At 41.5% G+C, this 27,189-nt stretch overlaps 1 long non-coding RNA gene across 1 annotated transcript in view; it reads left to right on the forward strand.

The window, feature by feature from the left end:
* The window catches only part of LOC118987285 (uncharacterized), a 60,642-nt gene that overhangs the window by 11,986 nt on the left and 21,467 nt on the right, over positions 1 to 27,189 (forward strand). The window contains exon 2 of the long non-coding RNA XR_005066530.1: positions 10,571 to 10,692. This is a non-coding gene — a long non-coding RNA (uncharacterized LOC118987285). The remainder of the gene's footprint in view (positions 1 to 10,570; positions 10,693 to 27,189) is intronic.

Below are 27,189 nucleotides of genomic sequence, written 5' to 3' on the forward strand. Positions count from 1 at the left end.
TGTGTGAGATCTCCTTTGGGCTCTAGGCTTGGGCCATCATGTTTGTCCCATCCTCCCTGTGACAGGTCCAGTTGTTCCTGTAAGATTTGCTCCTGAGGAGCCTGGGGAACAATGAAAGCCTGGAGAGGAAGATCCTTCATCTGGGCTGGGGCGGAAGATAGAATGCAAGGGCAGACTCACACAAACCCCTTGTTACGCTCCTGTCAGCACCAGCTCTGCTCCGGGCTTCATCATTCTTTTCTGCATCTGCATCTAGTCATTTCTAAGGACAAAGTGAGGTGTGAGTTTTAGAAAATACAGACATTTGCATTCTGCGTCTGCCGGGTAACCTTGGGCAACTTATACAACCCCTGGAAGGTTCGTTTTCCCTGCATCAACAATGGAAAATAGAGCCACCTAGTTCGGGTCATTGCTTTGAGGATCAGTTGTGGTGAAAACTTAAGTAGCCCTGAGTAATCTCTCTCCTGGGTGTATGTCTCAGGGAAATTCTCACACAGGTACATAAGGAGCATTTTGAAGATGCTCATCATGATGCTCAGAGTAGCAGAGTGGTAGAAATGCCACTGTCCTAGGGGTTATTAGTAAACTGAGACGAAAATGTACCCTGAAGTAAGTACCTGTTAGCAATTAGGAGGAGCATAGTGAATTTGCACACAGCAACATGGGTAGACCCTAAACACAATGCTGTGTGGAAAAAAGTCAGAAACACTATGGTGTGGGTTTACATCCCAATGCCGTGCATGTAACATAAAATACATGTACACAAGCAGCCCTGAAATGCTATACAAGGTCACATACAAATAATACAAATCAAATGCATTTGAGCAGTGGTGAGGAGGCATTGGAATGAAGAATAAATGAATAAATGAAAATAAGGCCTTGTGATGAAATCCAGTGATGAAAATGTGCTGTCACCGAAGGATCGTGGTTTGATTCCCAGTCAGGGCCCATGCCTGGGTTGGAGCCCAGTCCCCAACAGGGGACACACAAGAGGCAACCATACATTGATATTTCTCTCCCTCTCTCCTTCCCTTCCCCTCTAAAGATAAATAATTAAAAAAAAAGAAAATATGCCGTCAACTAGGAAATTTAATTGAACCCTCTGCATCTGAAACCCCAAAATAAATTGCTTAGCAAGGAGCCAATGACACACCAGGCCTGCTTATACCTAACTAGTTCTACCTAAGTCTCGGGCAGTGTTTCTCAGTCTCAGCGTGATTGACACTTCAGACTGGATCACTCTTCCTCATGGTGGGAGGAGCAGGTGTGTGCATTCTAGGAAATTCAGCAGCATCCATGGCCTCTACCATCTAGACTCTAGTGGCATCCCTTCCCCAGCTATGTCAATTCAAAAATATCTCCAGACTTTATCAAATGTCCCCAGGGGCACAGAGTCACTCCTGATGGAGAACCACTGATGGAGTGGTGACAGCAAAAGTGAGGATGGGCCCCCAGGAGAAGAGTCTTACTGTTGTGCCCTGCATGAAGTTATAGGTCATAAATCTGAATGGAAAAGCCATGTCCAGGCACAGAAGCAAAGAAAGAAGTAGAGAAGAGCTAAGTATCAATAACGGTCAGAGCTCTGTACCACCAACAAAACAGAGTTCCCTGTCGAGAGCACTCACCATTGGAAGACAAGCATGTTTCATTTGTTACAAAGAAAAACCACTCCATTTATAAAATGGGTATGTGTGTAGATAGATAGATACACATACTTGCACATACATTCACACATACAAAATTCTTCCATTACTCATTCATAAGAAGATAGTGTTCTCAATATTCTTATTCCTTCCCCCGTTGGTTCTAAGTACAGTGAAATATTATACTTTTCTTTTTGAGTTATCTTCTAAACAGTCCACAATTTGGCAGAGTGAAAGAATATTAATTCTTACCCTGACTGGTGTAGCTCAGTGGATTGAGCACAGGCCTGTGAAATACACGATCGCAGTTCGATTCCCAGTCAGGGCACATGCCTGGGTTGCAGGCCAGTTCCCAGCAGGGGACTCACGAGAGGCAACCATACATTGATATTTCTCTCCCCCTCTCCTTCTTTTCCCCTCTAAAGGATAAAGAAATAAAATCTTTAAAAAAAGAATATTAATTCTTCAGGAGAAATTGGGGAACTTTCTATCACATAGTGGGTATTCAGTAAATAACAAGTATATAGCGTGTCCCGTGATTTTGTCTGCTCTGTGGTATATAGCTTAAGGAGTTCTTGGGTACCTTGTATTTTGTCATTTGTAATTTATGTCCCTTTGGAAAAGTAGTTCTTAGTTTTAAATATATTATTAGCATCCCTTGAAAACATCTGTTTTGTAAACATCCCATCAGTTCTGTTTCCAGACATATTCGTGATCAAATTGGGAGATAATAGACAAGGTAAAAAAAAAGCTGGGGAATGAGGATGTTACAGCTTTGTAAAACTCCGGCTGGTGTTAATTGAAAATGAAGGCACTTCATTCCCCTTGTCATTTTGATGTATCTCTGAGTTTTTGTAAACGGATTTTCTTTTAAGCTTCAGAGATTACAAACTATGCAATATTCCAGCGCAGCTGGTATAATTGATTAGCTGCATCTTCCATTTTAACAGTGTAGTGGCTAGGGTGGAAAATAATAGATTCTAGGTCCAGCCTTCTGAGTTGAACTTCAGTCTATTGCATCGCAACCCAGGATAAAACTGTTGCTTTTTAAAAAAATATAGATTTTATTTATTTATTTTTAGAGAGAGGGGGAGGGAGGGAGAAAGAAAGGGAGAGAAACATCAATGTGTGGTTGCTTCTCATGCACCCACTACACGGGATCTGGGCAACAACCTAGGTATGTGCTCCGACTGGGAATTGAACCAGTGACCCTTTGCTTTGCGGTCTGGTGCTCAATCCACTCAGCCACACCAGCCAGGGCCAAAACTGTTTCTTTAGACTAAGTTTCTCTTTGACATGAGTGTTTTCAAGTGTAATGCAGACTTAATTTTGCAGAAGTGATTTTTTATTCCAGGCTATGAATGTGTGCTGCTTGGGTTATGGTTAGCTAGTCCCTACACTCAGTTAGAAGGGTAGAAGAGCAGAGGAAGACCTCTCTATTTTTAGATAGTACGTTCACTCAGGGTCAGTAAATGTATCTGAAAGGAAATACTTTTCTCAGATAACAGCAAAAGTTTTATGAAAAATGTATTACTATCTTCTAAGTTTGAATATGTTTCCGTAGAATGACAGATATACATCTCACACACCAAACTGAGAAAAAAAGATTTCAATGTACCAGAATTCCAGTATGAGCTACCTGCCCAAAGTTTTACATCGGTTAGGAATTTTTTTCAACTACAATTATAAAATATGAAAATCTGACTTATAAATTTATACGTACCTGCTAATGTTGGAGTTCTCTAAACTTTCTCAATATAAGCTTTATGTATAATATATAAGCTTTCTCAACCACATATTGCTACTTATTAAGCGTAATTTCTCAACCTCTATCCAGAGTGATGAGTGATAATGGAACAGTGGCCCCGTACCTGGACTGGGGTTCGGAATCTGCATGGTGGAACGTGGGATGCTGGGAGCCAGGTGGTCTGCTGAGGTCCAAGCCCAGGGAGAAGCATCTGCGCTCCAAACTCCTTGAACTTTCTCTCAAGCAGCAGGACAAGAGGGTTAGAGGTGGACTAGGCAGAGGTCAAGAGTTCACAGTTCAGAGCCCAGGAAGGATAAGATTGGAGGTTTGAGGCAAGGTAGAATGGAGAAACCATTGTAAGCATAGCTCCTTGCACACTCTCAAATTTGTTCTCCAATCTCAGTGCATGGATGTCAGCCACAAAAATGCGAGGCTTGTTAGGATTGCCCAACAGGCTCATTGGAGGTGCTTAGGGGGCCACAGAGCCAACGATGTTTTTGGAGGGGGCTGTGGCCACGTGGACACAGGACCACACAGCTGTTGTGATAGAACAGGCATAAGATGCCATGACATGTAGAACGAGGGAAACTACCTTGATGACAGTGAGCAAGCTGCAACAAATGCTGTTTGCTCTTCCTCACACACCCTCGTGCCTGCAGACTCCTCATGCTGTTACAGCCCAGAGAAACAGTGCGAAAGAGGAACTTCTGGTTATTACATGCTGTCTCTTTGATAGAAGGTGAACATTAGCATAACAGTGTTAGACCACTTGCTGCAGTTTCTGAGGACATTGCTTTATCTGAAGCCTATGGAAAAAATCTCCCTCGCATTCTAAAATCTTGCCTGTACTACAATGATTCTGAAAACTTTCTTATGAATGGGAGTCATGGAAATAACGATGTATGTTACCCATGAAGAAGAAATTTCTATTCAGGCATAATGTACAGGCACAAAAATGCAAAGACCCTAAGGGCACAGTTACGTGAGTTCTGATAAAGGAATACAGGCACACAGCCATCGCCTGAGTCAAGATAGGGAAAATTTCTAACTCCCCAGGAAGTTCCCTCACATCTCTTTCCACTCAAATCTGCCCCTGACTCTTCCACCCAACCCCTGGCCATCTCTATTTGATTTCGCTATGGAGGCTTTGTTTGTGCTAGAAGTTAATATAAGTAGAAGTGTACAATCTGTTCTTTCACATCTGGTTTCATTCACCCAACGTACTGATTCAGATTCATTCATGGTGTTGCATGCATCAGTAGTGCACTCCTTTCCATTGCTGAGGGATGTGACACTGTATGACTGTACCACACCGTGATTACCCTCTCATTTGTGCATGGCAACTGGGGTGTTTCCTGTTTCAGGCTGGCATGAGTGAAGTTCCTATGAACACTTACAGGCAAGTCTTTGTGTAGACATGTGTTTTCATTTCTACTGGGTAACCATGTAGGAGTGGAATACCTACAAGTCAGAGGATGGAAACTATATAAGAAAGTGTTAGACTCTTCTCCAAATACGTCAAACCATTTTGCACCCTCTCAAGAATGTATGAAAACTCCCGTTACTCCACATTCTACCCACCACCTATTAATGCTAATCTTTTCTCTTTTTTCCTTTCCTTTTATTCTTTTTTGAATTGTTGCTCAAGTACAGTTGTCTCTTTTTCTCCCCGATCACTCCCCCACACCCCAGCCATCCCTACTTCCCACCCTTGATCCTACCCCGCATTGGTTTTGTCCATGCATCCTTTATACACGTTTCTGAAAAGCCTTCCCCCTTTTCTTGGATTTATAGTGGTATCTCATTGTGAGTTCAATTTGCATTTCCTGATGACTAATGATGCTGAGTACATTTTCATGAGTTTATTGGCCATCTATAATCTTTTGTGAAGTATATTTTCAAGTCCCATTTAAAAAACATCATAGTTGTTTGTTTTTTTTATTATTGGTTTTGAGCAGTTCTTTTTCTCATCTGGATTCACCGTCATGGATTATGTATTGAGAATTTGATCAGGATCTCTGGCTTGCCTTTTCATTTTCATAATGGTGTCTTGGTGAACAGAAGTTTTTAATTTTGATGAGGCACAGTGTGTCACTTTTTATTTTATGCTTAATGTGTTTGGGGTCATGTTGAACAAAATCTTTACTTATAACAAGGTCAAAAAGATATTTTCCTATGAGCTCCTCAAGAAATTTTATGGTTTCTGCTTTTACATTTAAGCCTATTTACTGCTTATATAAAAATCTGTCAGAGACATAAAAAACTATTTGACAAACCTCTTTGTGAAAATGATGGCATGCAAAACATATGTCCTAAAAATAAGTTATTCAGAGTGGCCTATTAAATTGCAGTGGTGCATTGGTAAGCAAGTGATTTAGGAAATCAGCTGCCTTTCACAGTGTTGGAAGAGCTTGCTAATTGTTGCTAACTCACTTTGTAATAATAAGGGAAAGATGATCTGGCTGAATTCAGTTTTGCTAACAAAAGAATGCACAGGCTTTTACATACATTTCTTTTACACAGATGCATTTTGCAATTTGAAAGGATTTCTTATCAATGACATATTGTCTCCAGAAATAGTTACAGTTTTGGAAATCTCTTCCCTCGGTGTCTATTCAGAACAAGTTGCCAGCCCTTTTCTTTTATGAGTGGCACATGGTGAACCGTCCAAGAGGTGCTGAGGGTGGTCTTTATCAGCAGCAGGGCCAGCTGTTATAGGCGACCTCCACCTCGATCTCCAAGGAGAAACTCCAGAGAAGTTCACTTTCCAGATGGAAATGCCTTCCTCCCTTTCTCCTGCTCCCATTCGCCAAAGATCTGAAGCCCCTCTGGTACCCCGGGGGTGGTCCACATCATTAGAGGAGCACTGAAGAGACTTCTTTTTTAAAAAAAAGATTTTATTTCTTTATTTTTAGAGAGAGGGGAAGGAAACGAGAAAGAGAGGGAGAGAAACATCCATGTGTAGTTGCCTGTCACGTGGCCCCCACCAGGGACCTGGCCTGCAACCCAGGCATGTGCCCCGACTGGGCATAGAACTGGGGACCTTTTGGTTCATAGACCAGTGCTCAATCCACTGAGTTATACCAGCCAGGGCCAAAGATAGTTTTTGATCATTTAATGTAATTTGCTTGTTAATTTTTACCTACATGAAATATGTAAATAAATAACTCTATCATGTTTCTCTAGACACAGAACTAATAGGATATATGTGTGTTTACATACAGGGTAGGCAAAAGTAATATACCTGTGTGTGTGTGTGTGTGTGTATATATATATATATATACATTATACCTATATGTATGTACATATGCATACATTAAAGAGATTTATTTTGAGGAATTGGCCCACACAATTGTGAGGCCTGACAAGTCTGCTGTCTGTAAGGCAGGCTGGCAGGCTGGCAGCTCAGATAGGAGTTGATGTTATATTCTTAAGTTCTTAATGTATAGGGAAGACCAATAGGCTAGAAACTCAGGCAAGACTTCTCTGTTGCAGTCTTACAGCAGAATTCCTTCTTCTGCAGAAAACCTCAGTTTTGGCTTTTAAGGCCTTCAACTGATAGGATAAGTCCCACCCCCATTATGGACAGTCATTTCCTTTACTGAAAGAGGATGGATTATAGATGTTAATCACACCTACAAAGCCCAGTTTTTCAGAAGCAATACAACTTATCACAAACTTTATTATAGAGGACTGCATACATTCAGAACTTCGTATGATGAAAATATTGGTTCTTACTTGAAAATCAATGATGTCTACTATAGGCATAAAGTTATGGCTTAATTTCTATATGTATATTTATGAAGATGATTTCTATAATTTAGGGATTTCTATGGGAAGGACATTATTACTGAGCTGTTGTTAATGTGCCCAAATGTTTCACGTATACTAGAGTTTCTTATCAGACCACTTAAGCCTCAATCCAGAATAAGAAGACAAGCCATAGACTAGGAGAAAATATTTGCAAAAGACATCTGAGAAAGGACTGTTATCCAAAATACATGAAGAACTCTTAAAGCGCAACAAGAAAATAACAGACCAAAGACCTTAACAGACAGGTCGCTAAAGAAGGTATATGGATGGCAAATGAGCATGTGAAAAGATGGTCAACATCATATATCATCAGAGAAATACTGATATATACCTATTGAAATGGTTAAAACCCAGAACACTGCCAACACCAAGTGCTGGCAAGGATGTGGAACAACAGGAACTCTCATTCATTATGCTGGGAATGCAAAGTGGCACAGTCACTTTGGAAGAAGTTTGGCAGTTTCTTACAAACCTAAACATACTCTTACCATAGGATCCATCAATTGTGCTCCTTGGTATTTACCTAAAGGAGTTAAAAACTTATGTCCACACAAAAATCGCACATAGATATTTGCAGCAGTTTTATTCTTAATTGCCAAATCTTGGAAGCCACCAAGATGTCCTTCAGCAAGTGGATGGATAAATAAACAGTGGTCTATCTGGACAATTGGACACTATTTAGCTAAATAAGGAATGAACCAGCAGCCATGGAAAGCCATGGAGGAACCTGAAACACATATTGGTAAGTGAAAGAAGCCAATCTGAAAAGGTAACATACTATGATTCCAACTATATGACATTCTGGAAAAGGAAAACTATGGAGACAGTGAAATGATCAGTGATTACCCGGGCTTAGGGAGGAGGGAAGGATGAATAGGCAGGACATGGAGGATGTTTAGGGCAGTGAAACTACTCTGTATGATATGGTAATGATGGCTGTGTCATTGTACATTTGTCAAAACCTTTAGAATGTACAGCACCAAGAGTGACCCATCAGGTAAACTATGGACTTTGGGTGACTGTGATGTATCCATATCACTTCATCAGTTTTAAAAATGTCCCACTCTGGTGAGGTATGTTGATAGTGGGGGAGGCTGTACATGGTGAGGGCAGAAAGTATACGGGTAATCTCTATACCTTGCCTTTAATATTGCTGTGGATCTTTTTTTTTAAAAGATTTTATTTATTTATTTATCTTCAGAGGGGAAGGAGAGAGGGAGAGAAATATCAATGTATGGTTGCCTTTCGTGTGTCCCCTGCTGGGATTTGGCCTGCAGGGAACCGGCCTGCAACCCAGGCATGTGCCCTGGCTGGGAATCGAACCGCAGTCCTCTGGTTCACAGGCCCGCGCTCAATCCACTGAGCTACACCAGCCAGGGCTTGCTGTGGATCTTAAACTGCTCTAAACAAACAAACTTTTACAAAACAAAACTCAACCCTGACCCTTACCATATTATACTCATGTGTTTTTAGACAAGGAAATGGAGAGACAGAGGGGTTACATAGCAGAAGCAGGGACTTTTATTCCAACTCTTTGTCTCCGAAGCCCATGGTCTTTCTGCTCTGTCACACTGGAAGGTCACTCACACTGCCCTGCCCTTGATGTGTGGGTTCTTACTCTTCCCATGCATGACCACGGCTTCCTACTAATTGTCCCTGGGCCTCTCTGCCTCCTTGGCCTGCAGAAATGTGCTTGGCCTATGTGCAACACAGGCCACAAGGACCAGGAATCAATATCCCAGGGAGTGCCCCTTGACAATAATGGGCAGGTGTCAGTGGAAAACTGTCCCAGCCTCTTCACCCCATAAGAGGTACCACAGGGCTGTGGACAGGGATAATGGTCACGGCTGAGATCAAGGACCCAACCTGTCTGTGATAAGTTAGGTGCATAACTTCAGGGTAGTCATTTACAAACTTTTACAGCTATTGCATGGAGATGTTGTGTGTTTTTTGAGTCTAATAATTTTTAAAAAGTTGCATTTTGTATATCTGTTTCTTATTCCTTTTTCCCCAATGATTCATCTTTTTTGTACCTATGAAAGTCTTGTTTTGCAATGGATTGGGCATTTTTAAAAAATTGGTTGCCACAGAAGTTTGAGAGACAGTATTCTGCAGCAAGGGGTTGAGAAATTATAGCCCTTGGACTGGCTGCCTAGTTTTGTAAATAATGTTCTGTTGGCACACAGCCACACCCATTGACATAGGCACTATCTTTGACTGCTTTCACGTTATATTATAGAGGCAGAGCTGAGTACTTCTGACAGAGATCATTTGACCCACTAAGCTGAAAACATTCACTCTCTGGTCCATTACAGGAAACGTCCTCCAAGACATGTTCTACTCTGTCTCCCCAAGTTTCCCAGCAAGATTGAGGTCTAGTGACCCACCGTGAAAACTTGCTTAGCTAACACACTTCCTGTTGCCTTTTTTGCCTTCCCTATCTAATTTTCTCACTCCCAGCCAGACTTTCCTAGATCTCCTCCCAAATAAATGCCTTATACTCACATTCTTTATCCAACGTTGACTTCTGGGGAACCCAACCAAAGCACACATGATGTCCTTGTTTATCCTAATCCTAGGCCACACTGACTAGCAGAGGAGGGACCGCTTATTGGCAATGTCAACCTCAGCCCATCAAGTAAGCTATCACACATGTGTCAACTGTATATAAAAAGAAATGTAAAAAAATTAAAAAGTACAAAAAAACCCTCTAAAGCTATCACACTGCCCCCCCCCCCTCCGCAGTGTCCTGTCTCTTTTGCATACCCTGTGAAAATTCAACTCTGTGGTTGTGAATGTTTCTGATTCCTTTATCTTATCAAGCACAACCTGGCCACCTCAGCACCAGGGATGGTGGAGGACAGGATAGAGAGGGGGAGGAGGAAGGAAGATCCCCTCTTGCCGTACATATGGTTCTCCCCCTCTTTACAATAGCAGCCTGCTTGGAGCCGGTCCCCAGGTGTCCATGTACCCAAGTCGGGCCAGTTGTCTCATGCTTCACAGGACGTGGCCACACCATTGCCCTCCCCCACTTTGTTGCTGCTGCTTCCATTTGTCTCTGTCTGCTCCTCCTAATTACTCGGGTCAGTTTAGACTTAATTCTGTCTTCTAAAGTGTAACACTGCCATAATTAGGCCATATGTTAATTAGCAAGATGACGTCTTATCACTCGTGAGAAATGTGGATCATCCCAGAAAGTGCCACAGAAAGGAGAGTTCAGCAGGAAGAGGTAGTCCAGGGAGGCTGGAAGTGACTCTGCTCAGCCCAAACTGCCTAGAGAACAGGGGAACATGGCGGGATGCATGAAAGGGAGAGGATGGGGTCACACCAAGAAAAAGAACTCGACTTGACCTCTTTTCCACTCCAGGAATGAGATGGAACCCAGGAGGCACACTTGAGGCCAAGGAGCCAGCAGGGATGGCAGAAGCTTCGGAAGGACTGGCGGTGGCTGGGGCTGAGGTCAAGGCCCCACTGGAGTCTGTGGGCAAGGTAAGTGTTGGGTGTACTTCCATATCCGATTCCTGGGACCTGGGGGAATGCCAATCAAAATTCAAGGCCAGTCTCTGCAGCCCCTCTAAGTGCCCTTCGGGCACTCTGAAATAATGGGGTTCTGGTAGCTTGGAGACTATTTCTGTGTGTTGTTTACTAACTGAATGTTGCTTCCCTGTTTTCTATTAAATAAACTGATTTTCTGGCATTCTTGGGATAAGAAAGTTGGAAGGAGGATTGGGCAGGTGGTGATGATTTCCTATTTCAGATAGTGTCACCCTTTTCACTCAGGAGACAATTTTCCTGGAAACTAATTACCCAGGGACTCGTGATTGGGTGCAAGGACATGTGAATTATAAAGATATTAACCCCCTGCAGTTTGCTGTCAAAACCTGATGTGATGGGAACTTGTTCAGTCACTACCTAACTGGTGATGAAAAGGACTAGGACCGTGGTTTGACGTTATATATTTGCCTAGGTTCCAAAAGGCATTTGACCAATTCTCAAGGCATACCAAAGGGGGCATTTGAGGGGTCCAGTTTGGGATAATAATAATAATATTAGTAAGGATTATTACCATCATTACTAGTGTTTGTTGAGTGCCTAGTGTACTCCAGACATTTCAAGGCATTACTTCTAACACATCTACCAATCCTTCAAGGCAAGTTTTATTGTCCCCACTTAACTTGTGGTTCCTAGACAGTGGATTGTACTCAAAGATCACAGTGGCAGCTGAGATAAAACTGAAATCCATCGTATTTTTTTAAAGATTTTATTTATCTTTTAGAGGGGAAGGGAAAGAGAGAAATATCAATGTATGCTTGCCTCTCGTGAGTCCCCTGCTGGGAACTGGCCTGCAATCCAGGCATGTGCCCTGACTGGAAATTGAACCACGATCGTGTGGTTTGCAGGCCTGTGCTCAATCCACTGAGCTACACCAGCCAGGGCTCCGTGGTATTTTTTTAACTCTAAAATATGGGCTCTTGTCCGGATACCGGGATCAGCAAACTTTTTCTGTAAAGGGCCAGATAGTGAATATTTTCAGTTTTCTGGTCACATAGTGTGTGCTGTGACTGCTCAGTTCTGCTGTCGCCATGCATAGGCATCTAGAGAAGACACCTAAATGAAGGTGTGTGGCTATGTTCCAATAAAACTTTATTTAGACACATGAAAATTGGTTTTCAATGTATCTTTCATATGTCATGAATTGTTCTTTGGAATTTTTCTGAACTGTTTGCAGGTGGTGAAGTCATTCTACTCCCAGGCCGTACAAAACCAGGTGGCCGGGCCAGGTCTGGCCCGTGGGCTGTGGTTTGCTGACCCCTGCACTATATGAAACTGCCTATCTAGCGATGTCTTCTGAAAATAATGAAGTGAGCACAACTGAGCTACATATTTTACTTCAGGGAGCCCCATTATTAGCCACAGGACAATCACTTGCACACCTTCACATTAAAGGTGAGATTTAGGAGCAACTCAGAAACTCCTGGATCTTGCTCTCCTCATCCGTCAGAGAAAGCTCGCTAACAGTGCCACTTATTCTCTGATTCTAATGGGAGTGTGATTTCCTACAGCGAGCGGTTTCCATGCAATCAGAAGCTTCATCTAAGATGATTGCTTGGGTGGTACCATCATTGATATGAGGAAGTCTGGGGGATAAGCAGGTTTGGGGCTGCCAGCAAAGTTTGCCTGTGAACGAGTTAAGTTTGAGGCACCTAATAGACAAAAGTAGAGACAGTTGCATGTAACAACCTAGAACTGGGAGAAAAGGCAGGACTGGAAACTGACAGTTGAGAGTCATCAGCACGTGGACTGAATCTGGGTGGGTCATAGCACAGAATGCAGTCTTTTAGGGCAAGGTTTCATAACGTTGGCACTGTTAACATTTGGGCTGAGATAATTTCTTGTTGTGGGCGCTGCCCTGTCCTATAATGCACATTGTAGAGGGTTTGGCAGCAGCCTCGGCCCCTACCCACTTGCTGTCATTAACACACCTCCCCACCCCACCCCCAGCTGTGACAAGCAAACATGGCTCCAGTCATTGCCAAAGGTCCTCTGGGGTGAAAACCACCTTTAGTACGATAGCACCATTTTAGGGAAAAGGCTGAGGGTGGTCCACAAGGACTGCATGAAACTTTGGAGGTCAGAAGGAAGAGAGGAGATGAGAAAAGGGACTGAGAAGGAATGACCAGGGACAGAGGAGAAAAACTCATGTGTGGGGCCCCAACTGTTTAGGCTGGAATCATTGATGAAAGGCAGAAGGTCAGACTAGAAGTAACACTTCCTAGCTCAGGGCTGTGCCCCAGGGAGCTCCACCTTATTTCCTTTATGGGCCCCCCAGAGGTGGTAGGAGGGACAGGAGCACAGGAAGTATGAAGGTCATACATCTGGCTGCATAGAGCCTGGAGGTAGTGCAGTGGTAACAGGCAGTGGACGGTGTTTTCTATTAGGGAATTAAACTGCATAGCAACTTACAAGTAACATTTAGAAACCACGGTAGAGACATGTTTCTTCTTCTTTCTCATTTTATTTTTAGAAATAATTCCCAGAGGATAAAAATGTTATTGTGTGTGAGTGCAGGGGAAAAATGAGAGCAGAAGTAGAGGCACTATGGTTTTGAGGAAAAGCAAAAGGGACTTCAGACCTGGGACTTTCACCATCCTGAGCTGCAGGATGGATCCTAGGTCTTACCATCTCTTTGCTCGCATCGTGCCTCATGGCAGTATAAGAAAAAAAGAAGTGACCAGACTACGTGAACTTACTCATTACACATTTGAAAACTGAAGAGCTATGACTTATTAAAGACCCAATTTAAAGGTTAAAAAAATCAATTCCTCTTATTGAACTTAATGTGATTCCACAAGAGAGCCTCTTAGCACATGCCTCATGCTAAAGGACCAAAAGAAGGGGAACCGTCTGCTTTGTCCTTTTGATTTAAGTTTTCTCACTCCAGAAGCGGAGAATGATAAGTTTACCTCATGAGGTTATGATGCAAAGGGGCCTAACAGTGCCTAGTGCACAGTCGGGCTCCCATAAATGTTTAAAAATAAAACAATGTGTGTCCTGGTTATCGTGGTGAGAACACGTGACTAAACATGCAATAAAGTTCCATAGAACTAGACAGTGCACCCCACCCCTGAAAAGTGCAGCAAAAGAGTGAACTACAAATATGATTATTAGTTGAGTATTGTATCAATGTCAGGTTCCAGGCTTTGGCAGTGGGCTATAGTTAGGTAAGACATCCTCATTTGGAGAGGCTGGCTGCAGGGTACACAGAGATCTATATTATTTTTGCAACTTCTTGTGACCCTTCAAAGTATTTCAAATAACTATTTAAAAGGAAACAAATAATTAGATGTTGAAAGAGATGGACAAGACCCCCCTCCCCATTTATGAGTTTGGTGCAGCTCAGGATCATTCAGTTCTGTGATCTACTTTGCTTTGTAGATGCATTTTTATTGTAATGGTGACTCAGATCATAAATAAGCCAGATTATTAGGTTTTATTTATACATGACAAAACAGACTCTAATCACTATAGTTTAGACTAATGGAATAGATTATAGTCCAGATCATGAACCGAAATTGATCTGAATAAATATGCAGTCACACAGCCCGATGCTAGGTAAAAGTCTGAAATTAAATAGGATTACCATTTAGTCTTTCCTTTTGGTGTACTTTATTTTTGGATGGTCCAGGGCTATCTAAGCTTGCCAAAGAGTGAAAATTTTCACACAGCACATCTTTAAATTCCCTGAGAAGTCGAAAGTAGTGGTGGCTTGACTAGTTTTTTAGGTGAGAATTTCTACTTCAGCAGACTTTGGGGAGGGCAGGCCTCCTCTATCTTGCTGATATGCCTAAGATGTGATCTATTTATATTACAAACCATATGCGGAGCCTGGCAAACCTTTCTGTAAATGAGCTCATGGCTCTGCCCTAAAATAGGAGGCTGGGAGGGGGCACCGTAGACATTAGGAAACTTTCATAACCATTACACCTCTTGGTGCTGATTGAACAGGAAGGATAAAGAAAATCCATGAGTCCTGATGAAACAGATAAATGGTGAATACCTGTCAAGGGGAACAAAACGCTCTACTCGGTCTTTGCAGGTCATCAAAGTCAAGTTCTTAAAGACTGGAGTAGTTTTTAATGCATTACCTTTCTTTGTGTAGTATACAAATTACAAGTACAGATAATTTCAGATTTGTCTTACTGATGGGCTCCCTGCATGAGGTGTCCGGACTTTTGGTGTCCCTGGGCCACACTGGAAGAAGAAGACTTGTCTTGAGCCACACGTTACATACACAAACACTAACAAAAATAAAAAAAATCTCATAATGTTTTAAGCAAATTTACAATTTTGTGTTGGGCAGCATTCATAGCCATCCTGAGCTGCATGTGGCCTGCAGGCTGACTGTGTTGTGCTGTGTTAGTCACCTCTGATTCTTCATTCAAAGCAACCAGTATTTATGGGACATTTATCTAGTGTGAAGTAATTAGATTTATCTGCAAGGAAATAGAGGAGACCACTTGCTGACCTCAAAAGGCTCTGAGACAAGGACAAAAGAGATGAGAAAAACAAGAAATATATTACAGTATGACAAGCACAGGGAGAGGGGCATATACAAAATTCAGAGAAAGGTGTAAGTGGAAGGTCATTAACTGTTTAGAATGGCATAGCTTAAATTGGGCCTGCCAAAAAAGGTATTCTTGGGGTGTGTTGAATTTGCTACCAGAACTTACAAATTCTGTGTGTTTATTTAGATGGATACTATATATTTACATATTTACACATATATACACGTTTCCTTCTGTTATCTGGATGAGTCTGTAACTTAAAAAAATCTTTTTATTATGGTAAGAACAGTTAACATGAGATAGCCCCTCTTAAAGCGGTCAGTGGACAATACAGTATGATTAACCATAGTCCCAGCAGTGTCATGCGGCAGATCCCTAGCGCTTATTCATCTTGCATAATTGAAGCTTGCCACCCGTTGGATGGCATCTGCTCATTTCCTACTCCTCTTAGTCCTTCAGCAACCACACTTCCACTCCCTGCTTTTCCAAGTTTGACTACTTTAAGTTCTTTATATCCATATAATGACAGTCCTATGGTATTTGTCCTTCTGTGACTGGGCTGTCTGCCTTACCATGATGTCCTCCAGGTTCACTCATGTTGTCAGACTGCAGGAATTCTTTCTTTTTTTAAGGCTGAGTCATGGTGCATTGTAGGTATGAATAATTCAAATAAAATTTAACCTTTGAAAGTTTACAATTCCACAGCTTTTCAAATGTCCACAAAATTGGGCAGCAATTGCCACTAATCGAAGAATACTTTAGCACCCCCAAAAGAAAGCCATGAGCAGTCACGCCCCTCCTCCCAGCCCCTGGCAGCCGCTCACCTGCTTTCTGTCTCTATGGATTTGCTTACTCTGGGCATTTCATGTAAATGGGATCGTACAATGCATGTCTCTTTGTGACTGGGTTCTTCCACGTAGTATAATGTTCCCAGGGTTTATCCATGTGTACTGCGTATCAGTACTTCGTTCCTTTTTACGTCTAATATTTCATTGTACAGATGGAGCACATTGTGATTACCCGGCAGTTGGTGGACATTTGGGCTGTTTCCATTGGGGGGCTGTTCTGAACAATGCTGCTATGAACATTGGAGCACCAGACTTTGTGTGGACATAGGTTTTCACTTCTCTTAGGGATATACCTAGGAGTGGAAATGCTGCGTCATACGGGAACTTCCTGTGTAACTTTTTGAGGAACTGCCAGACTGGTTTCCAAAGCGGCTGCACCAGTTCTACGTTCTCCCTGGCAATGTATGAGGGTTCAGGTTTTCTCACTTCCTTGCCAATTCTTGTTATTGCCTGTCTTTTGATCATACATCTCATGGTAGTTTTGATTTTTATTTCCTTAATGACTAATTATGTTGAGCCTCTTTGTAGATGCTTGTTGTTCGTTTGTATATCTGCTTTAGGGAAGTGTCTATTTAAGTTCTTTGTCTAATTTAAAAATTGAGTCATTTGTCTTTTTTATGTTCATAATGAGTTGCATGCTTACTTTGCATACAGTTTGCAATATATGTTACTGTCCTATTTTGCAAGTTTCAAAGTGGTTGAAAACTGGCAATTAACAGGGTTCAAACTAATATAAACATGCCCAGTTTCCTCCTGCCTTTCTCCCAAGAAGAGCACTGAGATGGTAGGGTCTTTGGATCTTTTGAGGACTCCTTATCCATGTGGGTGCTGCCGGTTTGGCCGGCATCTGCTGCTCACGTCTTGGACGGGAGAACTGGTGATCTGCCACTCTTGTGTTGCTGTGGCTGCTTTGGCCTCGGCTCTGCCTATTTTTAACTTAAACCTTAATAATATATGTATATTTTAAACCCCATGTTGTATAAAATATACTGTTACATAGAGTTGCTCATTTCCACTCTCCCATCTCGTGATGCCATTTCCCCCAAACTCTGCACTTGCACAGTGACATTCGTTTCTCCTTTCTCTGGAGCCACTTGAAAACAGTGCCATGTTCACTTCCAGCAAGTGGGCTGATTGCAGCGTGTTTTTTTAAAATTTGTACATGATACTGCCATTAGAAATTTTATCATGATTCACATCCATTCATTTGTAGTGAGTTCCAGAACATAAGCATTTAAGGTATTGTAATAAAGTGATTTTTTAAAAAGGCTTGTACGCATTGGCGCCCAGAGCTGCAGTTTAAGGTCATCTCTCCAGAAATGATGACTCAATCTGCATTACATCTATTTGTCTTCTCCCATCATCATTTCAGGTGACCTTTATAAGCATCCAAATTGAGTTTGATTGAGGTCATTTCAGGTTAATGTGACTTCCCCAAATAGTATTTTGTTGTTCAAAATCAAGTAATTGAGAGACCGCCCATAATATGAAAGTCTTCATAAGGACTTCATTTTTAATGAAATAATTTTGAGGAAATACCTTGCCTTATATTTGGGTATATACAGAATTTTGGGAAGAAGGGTTACTGGCAATTTGGGAGTGAGGGAAGCAAAGTAACTTTTCATCTACAGTGGGAGAAAATTAATAGAAATTTGATTTTGATAAGCCAAGAAATTGTGACAAACAACAATATGATCAAACAACAATAATAGTTTCAGGTTTTGGCTGTGGGAAGCTAGACTGGGATGAGGTAAGACCAAGTCAAGAAACTTATTCATTATAAAAGTGCCTAAGCTATTACATTAATGTATTTCATTAATACATTATAGTGAACGTGTAAAACTTGAGGCAGAATATTACAGTAGTTCAAATGTGAGATGATGAACCATGTCACTGGTGGTGAGGATGGGAGGAAGAGGCCAATTTTAGAGTTGTCTGGGGTACAGTTGATGGGACTTCATGCCTGGATAATGGGAGTTAATAAACAGGTATGCCCTTGCTGGTGTAGCTCGGTGGATTGAGCACTGGCCTGCAAACCAAAGGGTCGCTGGTTCAATTCCCAGTTGGGGCACATGCCTGGGCTGTGGGCCAGGTGCCCAGTTGGGGGCTTGTAAGAGGCAACCACACACTGACATTTTTTTCTCTTTCTTACCTCCTCCCTTCCCCTCTCTCTAAAGATAAATAAATAAAATCTTTTAAAAAATAGGTAAGAATGCAGGATGACTTCTGGTTCTGCAGCTTTGGAGACTGGGTAAATATAGTGCCAAGTTGGAAATGTATGAACAGAGGAGTGAATGGCACTTGGATCCACTGTGAGCATACATACTCTTTGGACCTATGGCTTGTTCAGTAGAGATGACTCAGGAGGGCAGGTGAGAGGCCCTTGGAGAGATACACATTTGAGATTCATCAACATAGGAGTGTAGATACAGCTATGGGAGATGCTAAATTGCCCAGGAGGTGTGGTTTATATAATATTGATATAAGAAGGCCAGTGGATTGGGCTCTGGGAAAACCATCACTATTTGTAGGGAGGGGAGAGAATCCAATGAAGGAGACTGAGAGAAAATGGGACAGAGAGAAAGAAGGTCAAACAGGAAGGGGAAAGTGTCAAGGAAAGCCTATTTAGTAAATGTTAGATTTCAAGGGAATACCAAGTAAAGTAAGGAATGAAAGTATCCACTCGATTTAATGAAATTCTTTTATATTTTCCAAACAAGGCTGTGAACTCCCTAGCAGATAGCTCTTTCTGTCTGCAAACAGTTTAGAAGAATCTATCGGGGAATGTGTTTAGGAATATTCAGTTGAAAGAAACTCAATATTCATCAAGGAGAGGATGACACTGGCAGAAACAAGTGGATGTGCTCTTTGCTTGAATTTGCCTGTGGCCTTGCACAGCGATAACCTCACAAACTTGGGTTTGCCTCCAAATCTGATTTGCCTCCAGCCACCCACTGCTGTCTTTCTGATTTCCATGATATACCTAAAGGGGAAGAATTATGGGGAGACAGATTCTTTCAATGCAAGGATAACTTTCAAAGTAACTCAGGAGGCATTGAAAGAGTTAACCAAAGAGGAAACCAAATACCCATTCTTTGAAGATTGTCTAGCCCAGACTAGATGACCTTTCAGCTGTCATCCTGCAGAGAAAAGAATTCCTCCATGGGATGACCTTTAAAATCCCTTCCTGTCCTAAGAGTCAGTGGTATCCCAGCACTAAACAGAGCATAGAAATCGAGAAACCTCAGGGTTGGAAGGAACTTTAATAGATCATCTGATTCATTTCCTACCCCTCCTGTTGCCCTATTGAAAAGGAGCACCCCCAGCTTCTTTGTTTTTTAAATTAATAAACTTTATTTTTTAGAGTATGTTTAGGCTCACAAAAAAACTGAGTGGAAAGCACAGAGATTTCTCATACCCCTCCTGCCCCCCCATATGCAACAGCCTCCCCCACTGTCAATAAGTCCCATGAGAATAGTACATTTTATACAACGATGACCTGACAGAGATGGGTCATTATCAGCCAAATACACAGTTTACATTAGGATTCAGTCTTGGTCTCGCATACTCCATGGGTTTTGATAACTACACAATGATATGGGTCCACCATTGTAGTATTTCCAGAGTAGTTTTACTGCCCTCAAAATCCTGTGGGCTTTGTCCATTCATCCCTTCCTTCTCCCAGCCCCTGGCAGCCATAATCTTTCTACTGTCTCTATAGTTTTGCCTTCTCCAGAACATCATGGTATTGGAATCACACACTATGCAGCCTTTTCTGATTGGTTTCTTTCACGTAGCAATGTGCATTTATGTTTTCTCCGTGGCTTTGCATGGCTGATGGTTCATTCCTTTTTAGCGCTAAGTGGAATTCCATTATCTTGAGGTATCAGTGTTTATTTATCTGTCCTATGGAAGGACATCCTGGTTGCTTTCAAGTATTGGCGGTTATAAACAAAGCTACTATGAACATCTGTGTATAGATTTTGGGGCATGCACAAGTTTTCAATTCATTTGGAGCTTTTCATTTAAGAAGTGTGGTTGCTGGATCATATTGTAAGAGTGTGTTTAGTTTTCTAAGAAACTGTCAAGCTCTCTTCCAAACTGGATGTACCATTTTGCATTCCCACCAGCAATGAATGAGAGTTCCTGTTGCTCCACATCCTTGCCAGCACTTGGTGTTGGCAGTATTTTGGATTTTGGCCATTCTTGGCTTCTCTTTGAATATTCAAACAATGGTGATTCACCATGTTGGAAATGCAGAAAGCATTTAATGGCCAGGCAAGGAAGGCCTCATGAGGGAGGAAGCTGAGAGAAAGAATGTTTGGGGCACCTAGGTTCCACCCTTCTAATCAGTGCTCCCATTGGCTCTCCCCTGATTTCTCAGAGTCTCACTAATACCAGACCTCCAGTCATGAGCTCTCTCAGTGACAATGCCCCTTGCTTTACCATGATCAAAGAAGGCAGCTCATTCGATTTTTAAAAGGGTCTAACTAACATCAGGTTTTTCCTTAAGTGAGTTTAACATGCCTAGTGAAAAATGTCCTATACCTATTCAGCTTCCATTATGTGAAATTGTGAAAATAGCTTCCCCTTCTATGTGACAGGCTTAACTGATCAGGGAAAGCTGCCAGGTTCCTCCTAATTTCTTCTTTTACCTAAGGTGCCTGATTTTATCCAGGTGATTTTATCCACATTCCTCTAGCATATGTAAAAATACATATGTATTTTTACAAAAGTGAAACTTTCCTGAAAAAATTGAATGATATAAGAATATATAGTTCGGGACATGAATATAATCATAACTAATATTACACATTTAACTCAACAGAGATGAACTTGTTTTTTTTTTTTAAATAACACATGTGTAGGCTGTATACCTATAACCCATCTGCTTTTTATACATCTTTCAGTTTTCTTGGTGAGATTTCACTTGGGGTTGATACTTGGCAAAGCCTTAGTCTGACAGCAATTTTTAAAATACAAAATGTGAAAAAAGGAGAAGAGAATCTGTCATATTTTTTTTAAATTACAAAACCACTAAGGCAAAGAATGGCTCCTGTTTCTTCTTTTCATTTTTATGAACTCAGAAAGTCAGAAAAGGAGGGTTGGAAGACTAAAATGGAAGCACCTTTCAACTTAAAAAATAAAATCACTTGCTTCAGATATTTATTTTTTTTCTTTTTTTAAAGATTTTATTCATTTGTCTTTAGAGGGGAAGGGAAGGAGAAAGGGAGAGAAATATCAATGTAGGGTTGCCTCTTGTGGGTCCCTTTCTGGGAACTGGCCTGCAACCCAGGCATGTGCCCTGACTGGGGATCGAACCCCTGGTTCCCATGCCCGCGTTCAATCCACTGAGCTACACCAGCCAGGGCTGCTTTAGATATTTAAATGAAAGAAGTAATCACTGACCTGTCAGAAGTCTGGGAGGCCACTATAATTAAAAAATACGGTCAGAAGAGCCTGTCCTTTCATGATGTTTGCCCCATGTTTCTCGTCTTGGTAAAGCCGGAAGAGTTCATCTTTTTTTTTTTTTTTAATTTATTTAACTTTTGTTCAAGTACAGTTTTCTTTCTTGTATTCCCAGCCCTGCACCCCCCCAGTGCTCCGCACCCCCTCCCAACTCCGCCCCCCGTCTGAGTTATTGTCCATGTGTCCTTCATACTTATTCATGTGAGTCCATCCCCTTTTACTCTGTGCTTCTCTCCCCTCTACCCTCTGGACCCTGTCAGCACGTTCCGTATTTCAGTGTCTTTGGTTACATTTTGCTTGCTTGTTTGTTTTGTTGTTTAGATTCCTGTTAAAGGTGATATCATATGGTATTTGTCTTGCACTGCCTGGCTTATTTCGCTCAGCATAATGCTTTCCAGCTCCATCCATGATGTTGCAAAGGGTAGGAGCTCCTTCTTCCTTTCTGCAGCATAGAATTCCATTGTGTAAATGTACCATAGTTTTTTGATCCAGTCATCGACCGATGGGCATTTAGGTTGCTTCCAACTCTTGGCTATTGTAAATTGTGCTGCTATGAACATCGGGGTCTCATCTTCTTTCGAAGTTGTGAGGACCTCTGTCCTTGTCCTCTTGCTTCATTGAGCTCAAATGCTTGTTCCTGTTTAATATCATTACTGTTGGACTTTCCTCCCTCATGCTTCTCTTCCATCCTTATCAAAGCAGCCAGATTATATAAAAGCAGCCGGAGCAAGGGAACAGACCTATAGAAACAGAATAAAAAGAGGCCTGTACCACGTGGCATGGAGTTGGAGTGGAGTGGGCATTGGGAGGAATGGCATGGAGCAAGGGTGCTAGAGGGACAGGTGGCCGCAGTGAGAGGCCAGGTTGTTCAGCCTGCCTTCCCTGTTCCTTTTTTCTTTCCTTGCCCTCCTTTTACTTCATTTATTCTGTTTTCCTTTCAATCACTTGTCCTTTCTCTGCTTTCCCCATTCTTCTTACTCCTCTTGAAGTTTTGCTCCCTTTTCTCAGGTTATCACTTGCCATACTTGTCCCGGAAACAGTTGACAGAGCAGACCTGGAGCTGCTGCCGTTAAAAGGCGTTCTTAGTTGGCCCTTGGCTGGAAACATTGCCTTTAAGATATTCTCTAAGGGGTAGGTTGTCTTGTCCATCTGGAGCACTGAACACCTGCTTTCTCCTGGAAATCTGGAATTTGGGCAGTTATGCACAGTCATTATGCCTAACAGACAAACCCCCGGTAAAAACCCTGGACTCCGTGTCTCAAGCAGGCCTCACTGGGCAGGACACGGCATGTGTGTTGCTGCATCTCATTGCTAGAGGAAGAGACACATTCCTTCCTGGTGCAAGGGAGAGAACAGAGGAAATCTGGGAGTGGATCCTTCCAGACTCCTCCTGATGGGTCCTTTCCCCTTGGTAGTTACTGTAATGTACTATAACCATGAGTGCAACTGCTCATGAATTCTGAGCAGAAAAGGCTAGATACCTAGCCTTTTGCCCTGATAAACAGCAACCCCCTGAGGCAGCAGAAGACAGTACCGGAGACCTGACACTTGGCCACATGGTCTGGAGGCCTGAAGAGAACATCTTGACCTAAGTTATGTTTCAGTTCCTGAGCCCTAGTGTGGAACAGCCTCCTGACTGCTTTCCCATGACACCAGGCAGATGAACAGCAGAGCACACTTCAGAGCTGTCCTGAGGACCTGAAGAAATGATTCGTCTGCCTTATATCACCTCTGACCAAGTAGTTCCCTCTAGAATCTGTAACCTACACTCCATCAGGGAAGTTGGACTTTTGTGCGTTGGGTTCATGTTCTCCTGGATGGCACCATCCATGAATAAAATAGCCAATAAAATAGCCAGTATTTCCCTGCTGTAGTTCTCACTGTCAGGGCCGTGGCTCTGCTAGGGCTGGGTGGACGGACTCATTTTGTTCTGTAACACATCTAGCAAATCAGTGAATGTATGGGTGGTCTTGGACCCCTGAAACACATACCAAGGCTAATGTTTTTCCTGGCCCATTTTGCTGCCTTCAAAGTAATACTTAAATGTCAGACAAAAGCCCTGGCTGGTGCGACTCAATTGGTTGGACTTTGTCCCACAAAGCAAAAGGTCACAATTTTGATTCCTGGTCAGGGCACATAGCCACATGTGGGTTTGGTCCCTGGTTGATATTTTTTCTCTTTCTTTATTGTTCTTGTCTCCTCTCTAAAAATAAATAAATAAAATCTTTTTAAAATAGTGCCAGCTCTGGCTGGTGTAGCTCAGTGGATTGAGTGCCTGCCTGTGGACCAAAGGGCCTCGGTTCAATTCCTAGTCAGGGCACATGCCTGGGTAGCGGGCCAGGTCCCCAGTAGGGGGCATGCAAAAGGCAACCACACATCGATGTCTCTCTCCTTCTCTTTCTCCTTCCCTTCCCCTCTCTCTAAAAATAAATAAATAAAATCTTTAAAATAATAATGAAAAATGAAAGTCAGATAAAAGACTGCCAATTTCTTTACCTTGTAAAAATTATTACTGTTTCCCACTAGGAAGAGACTTATTTTAAAAGAAGGGGTGGAGCGAACAGAGACTACTATAGACCAGGCCCTGTGCTAAGCGCTTTCGATACTTTGTGTCATTTAATCAACAAACATGCAAAGTAGAAGTACTCCTACTTCGAATGTAGGGAGCTGACTCACCAAAGTTTATGAAGATGGGAGTTGGAGGAGTCTTCCATGGCTTAGTTCACTTAATGAACATTTATTGAACAACTGATATATATTAGGCAGTGTGATGGGCACAAGAGAGAAAGTGTTAAATGTGTCCAAGAACTGAGTATAGAGCTGCTGACTATTTAGGAAGGAGACAGACACATAAATCTAATTGTTATGCTCTTGTGAAAGTTTAAGACAAATATAGGGCCCAGCACAAATAATGTCCCTTTGTATTACAAAATCTTTTTTTACACAATCATAAGCATGTAATTCTATAACATAACAATATCACACTCAAGCACACCATATGACATTTTAGGTGAAATGTTCAAATTAAAACTATAAGTTATTACACCCATATTATTACCTTACCTTACCTCAACCACACTTGAGCAGGCCTTACTTCAGCCAGACCTTGTATGTGCTTGGGGTGCCATGAAAATTGAGTCTAAATATTTTTGATGGCAAAGTTGAGGCTTTTTCTTTTTAAAGTTCATTATTATGATAGTCTCCCTTTCTTAGAAAGGAAATGTGTATGAGGAGAGGAAAAAATACCATTTTGTTCTTGAATACTTTTTATTAGGTTTTGAAATGTAAAAGTGGTATATGTCAATGACAAAAATGTCTGACATTTCAAAAAAATAAAGTGAAAAGTCAAAATCCACATCTATTTTTCAACAGTTTCCTCCATTCTGTCCCCCAGGGAGAGTCACCTTTCCATTTTCTCATTCCAAAGATTGGGAAATATAAAATAAAAAAATATGAGCCCAACAACACCTAAAAGTAATGCTTAAAATAATAAATCACTCTCCTCACAGCTTTTGTGGACAGAATTTAAGCATCCTGACTGTCTATGGTCATGTTGGGCTGAATTCGTATTTCTGAGTATGAACTGTGTTAGTGACTAGTCTAGTTTATTTTCAGTTCATTTTTAAACTAAAAACAAGTAGCATTTTTAAAAATATTTATTTTTAGAGAGAGAGGAAGGGAGGGAGAAAGAGACGGAGAGAGACATCAATATGTGGTTCCCTCTTGGACACCTCCTACTGGGGACCTGGCCCACAACCCAGGCATGTGCCCTGACTGGGAATCAAACCAGTGACCCTTTGGTTTTCATATTGGCACTCAATCCACTGAGCTGCACCAGCCAAGAGAAAAGTTGTATTTCAATACTTTTTCCCATTAAAACATCCTTCTCATCAATTTTTTTAAGTTAGGCATCTGTATCTTAAATATGTATGTTGATGGTAGATTTGAGAACATTATTTTGAAATGTTCCCAAACTCAGTTTCTCTAAAAGCTGAGATTTTGTTTCTTCTTTTGTAAGAACTGAAAGAAAAATCTTACTTTCCCAAAGATGTGATAAAAGAACAGTGTGACAAAAATAGATTCATGCTCAACTACTACAGAAATAGGTGCTAGTGGGTAGGTATGATAAATAATAGCCAGGAATAATAGGGGGCCGTGATTCATGTCAGAACTGGAAGGAATCTTAGAGCTCACCCAGTGTGTCCTCTCATTGTACATATGGGGCTCTTCATACTGCTAATGATGAAACACACAAGTGAATATTAATTCACAATGGGAGTACAGTTTGTGGTTTGTTCTTGGTCCCTGGATGTGAATATTCTTGTGTATGTTTGGGGAATTTGCAACAGTACAAGCTGACTAATTAAAGAATAGAAAGGCTACTGGCTACCATATTAGGTGTGATTCAGGAGAATGGCTCAGTCTCATCAAGCTTGTTCCTATGAATTTAAATCAATTTCGTTCAGTTCGAATGAATTCATCAAGAATCTAGCACAGATTTTTGCCCTGTATTCTAAGGTGCTCTTTATTCTATGGGAAACAAGATCCTCAACATGAAAACTTAGAAAGCAGTATCAGAGTTTAAACATGAGACACAGACAAAGGTGCTAGAAGGATAGTCATGCATTTTTATGGGCTGAAGAAGGCAATTTTCTTTGTAAAAAAAAGATTTTGGATTCAACTGACCCAATGGTTTGCTTTTCCTAGTTTTTAGTGAATATATAGCATTGTGCGGCCATCATCACATTCTTGTTTCAGAATTTCCCCATTGTTTTCAAAATTTCCCCAATCCCGTTTGTAGTCAGTGACAGGCACATTGATGGATATTGGGTGAAATGGGAGTTGGATATACCAGGTTAGTTGTTTCACACCATCAGGGCCACACAACCCCGCCTCCTACATGGGAATTACTTATGTGTCCATAGGAAGCACCAGGTTTCATCAGAAAAGTAGGCCACGCTCCACATTGTGAGTCTGCTGTGAGAACACGCCGTGTATGATTTCAGCCTTTTCAAATGTATTTCGGCTGGCTTTGTGGCCCAGTTGATAATCTATGCTATAGAATATTCCATGTGTACTTTAAAAGGGTGCTTACTCTTAGAGAAAAAAAGAAGTTGATTCTGACTATAAAGTATCCTGCGAAATGTACTTTGAATCACTTCATGCTCCCCTTGTGTAAATAAGGTTCTTCCTATTCTCCTAAGGCAAATTTAACAGAAGATGCATATTTATGATGCCAATTATTAAGGAAGCAAACATTATACTTGCAGAAATCCTTAAAAATGTAGCTGTCAAAATAATTTATATTTCCCTATCCCTGGTTCTAATAAACAGTTGAAAGTGTGAAAATATTATTTGTTTCCTCACCATGTTTTTCAACATTTGTGCACATAATATAGGTTTATTAAGGCCATTCCTATTCTTGGACTGAACTGTTTGACATTTATTTAATTAAAAAATTATTCATTTACTGCATATGGGAAGAACTACACTTGCAGAGAAGGCCAACATTATCAAGGATATCAATTTTTATTCCCTGCAATATGAACTCGATATTAGCTAAAAGCAGGAAGCCCAAAGCAACAAAGCGCAATGTTAGGCAA

The sequence above is a fragment of the Sturnira hondurensis genome, unplaced genomic scaffold (assembly GCF_014824575.4).
Source record: "Sturnira hondurensis isolate 20B ecotype Veracruz unplaced genomic scaffold, ASM1482457v3 Scaffold0005220, whole genome shotgun sequence".
NCBI lineage: Eukaryota > Metazoa > Chordata > Mammalia > Chiroptera > Phyllostomidae > Sturnira > Sturnira hondurensis.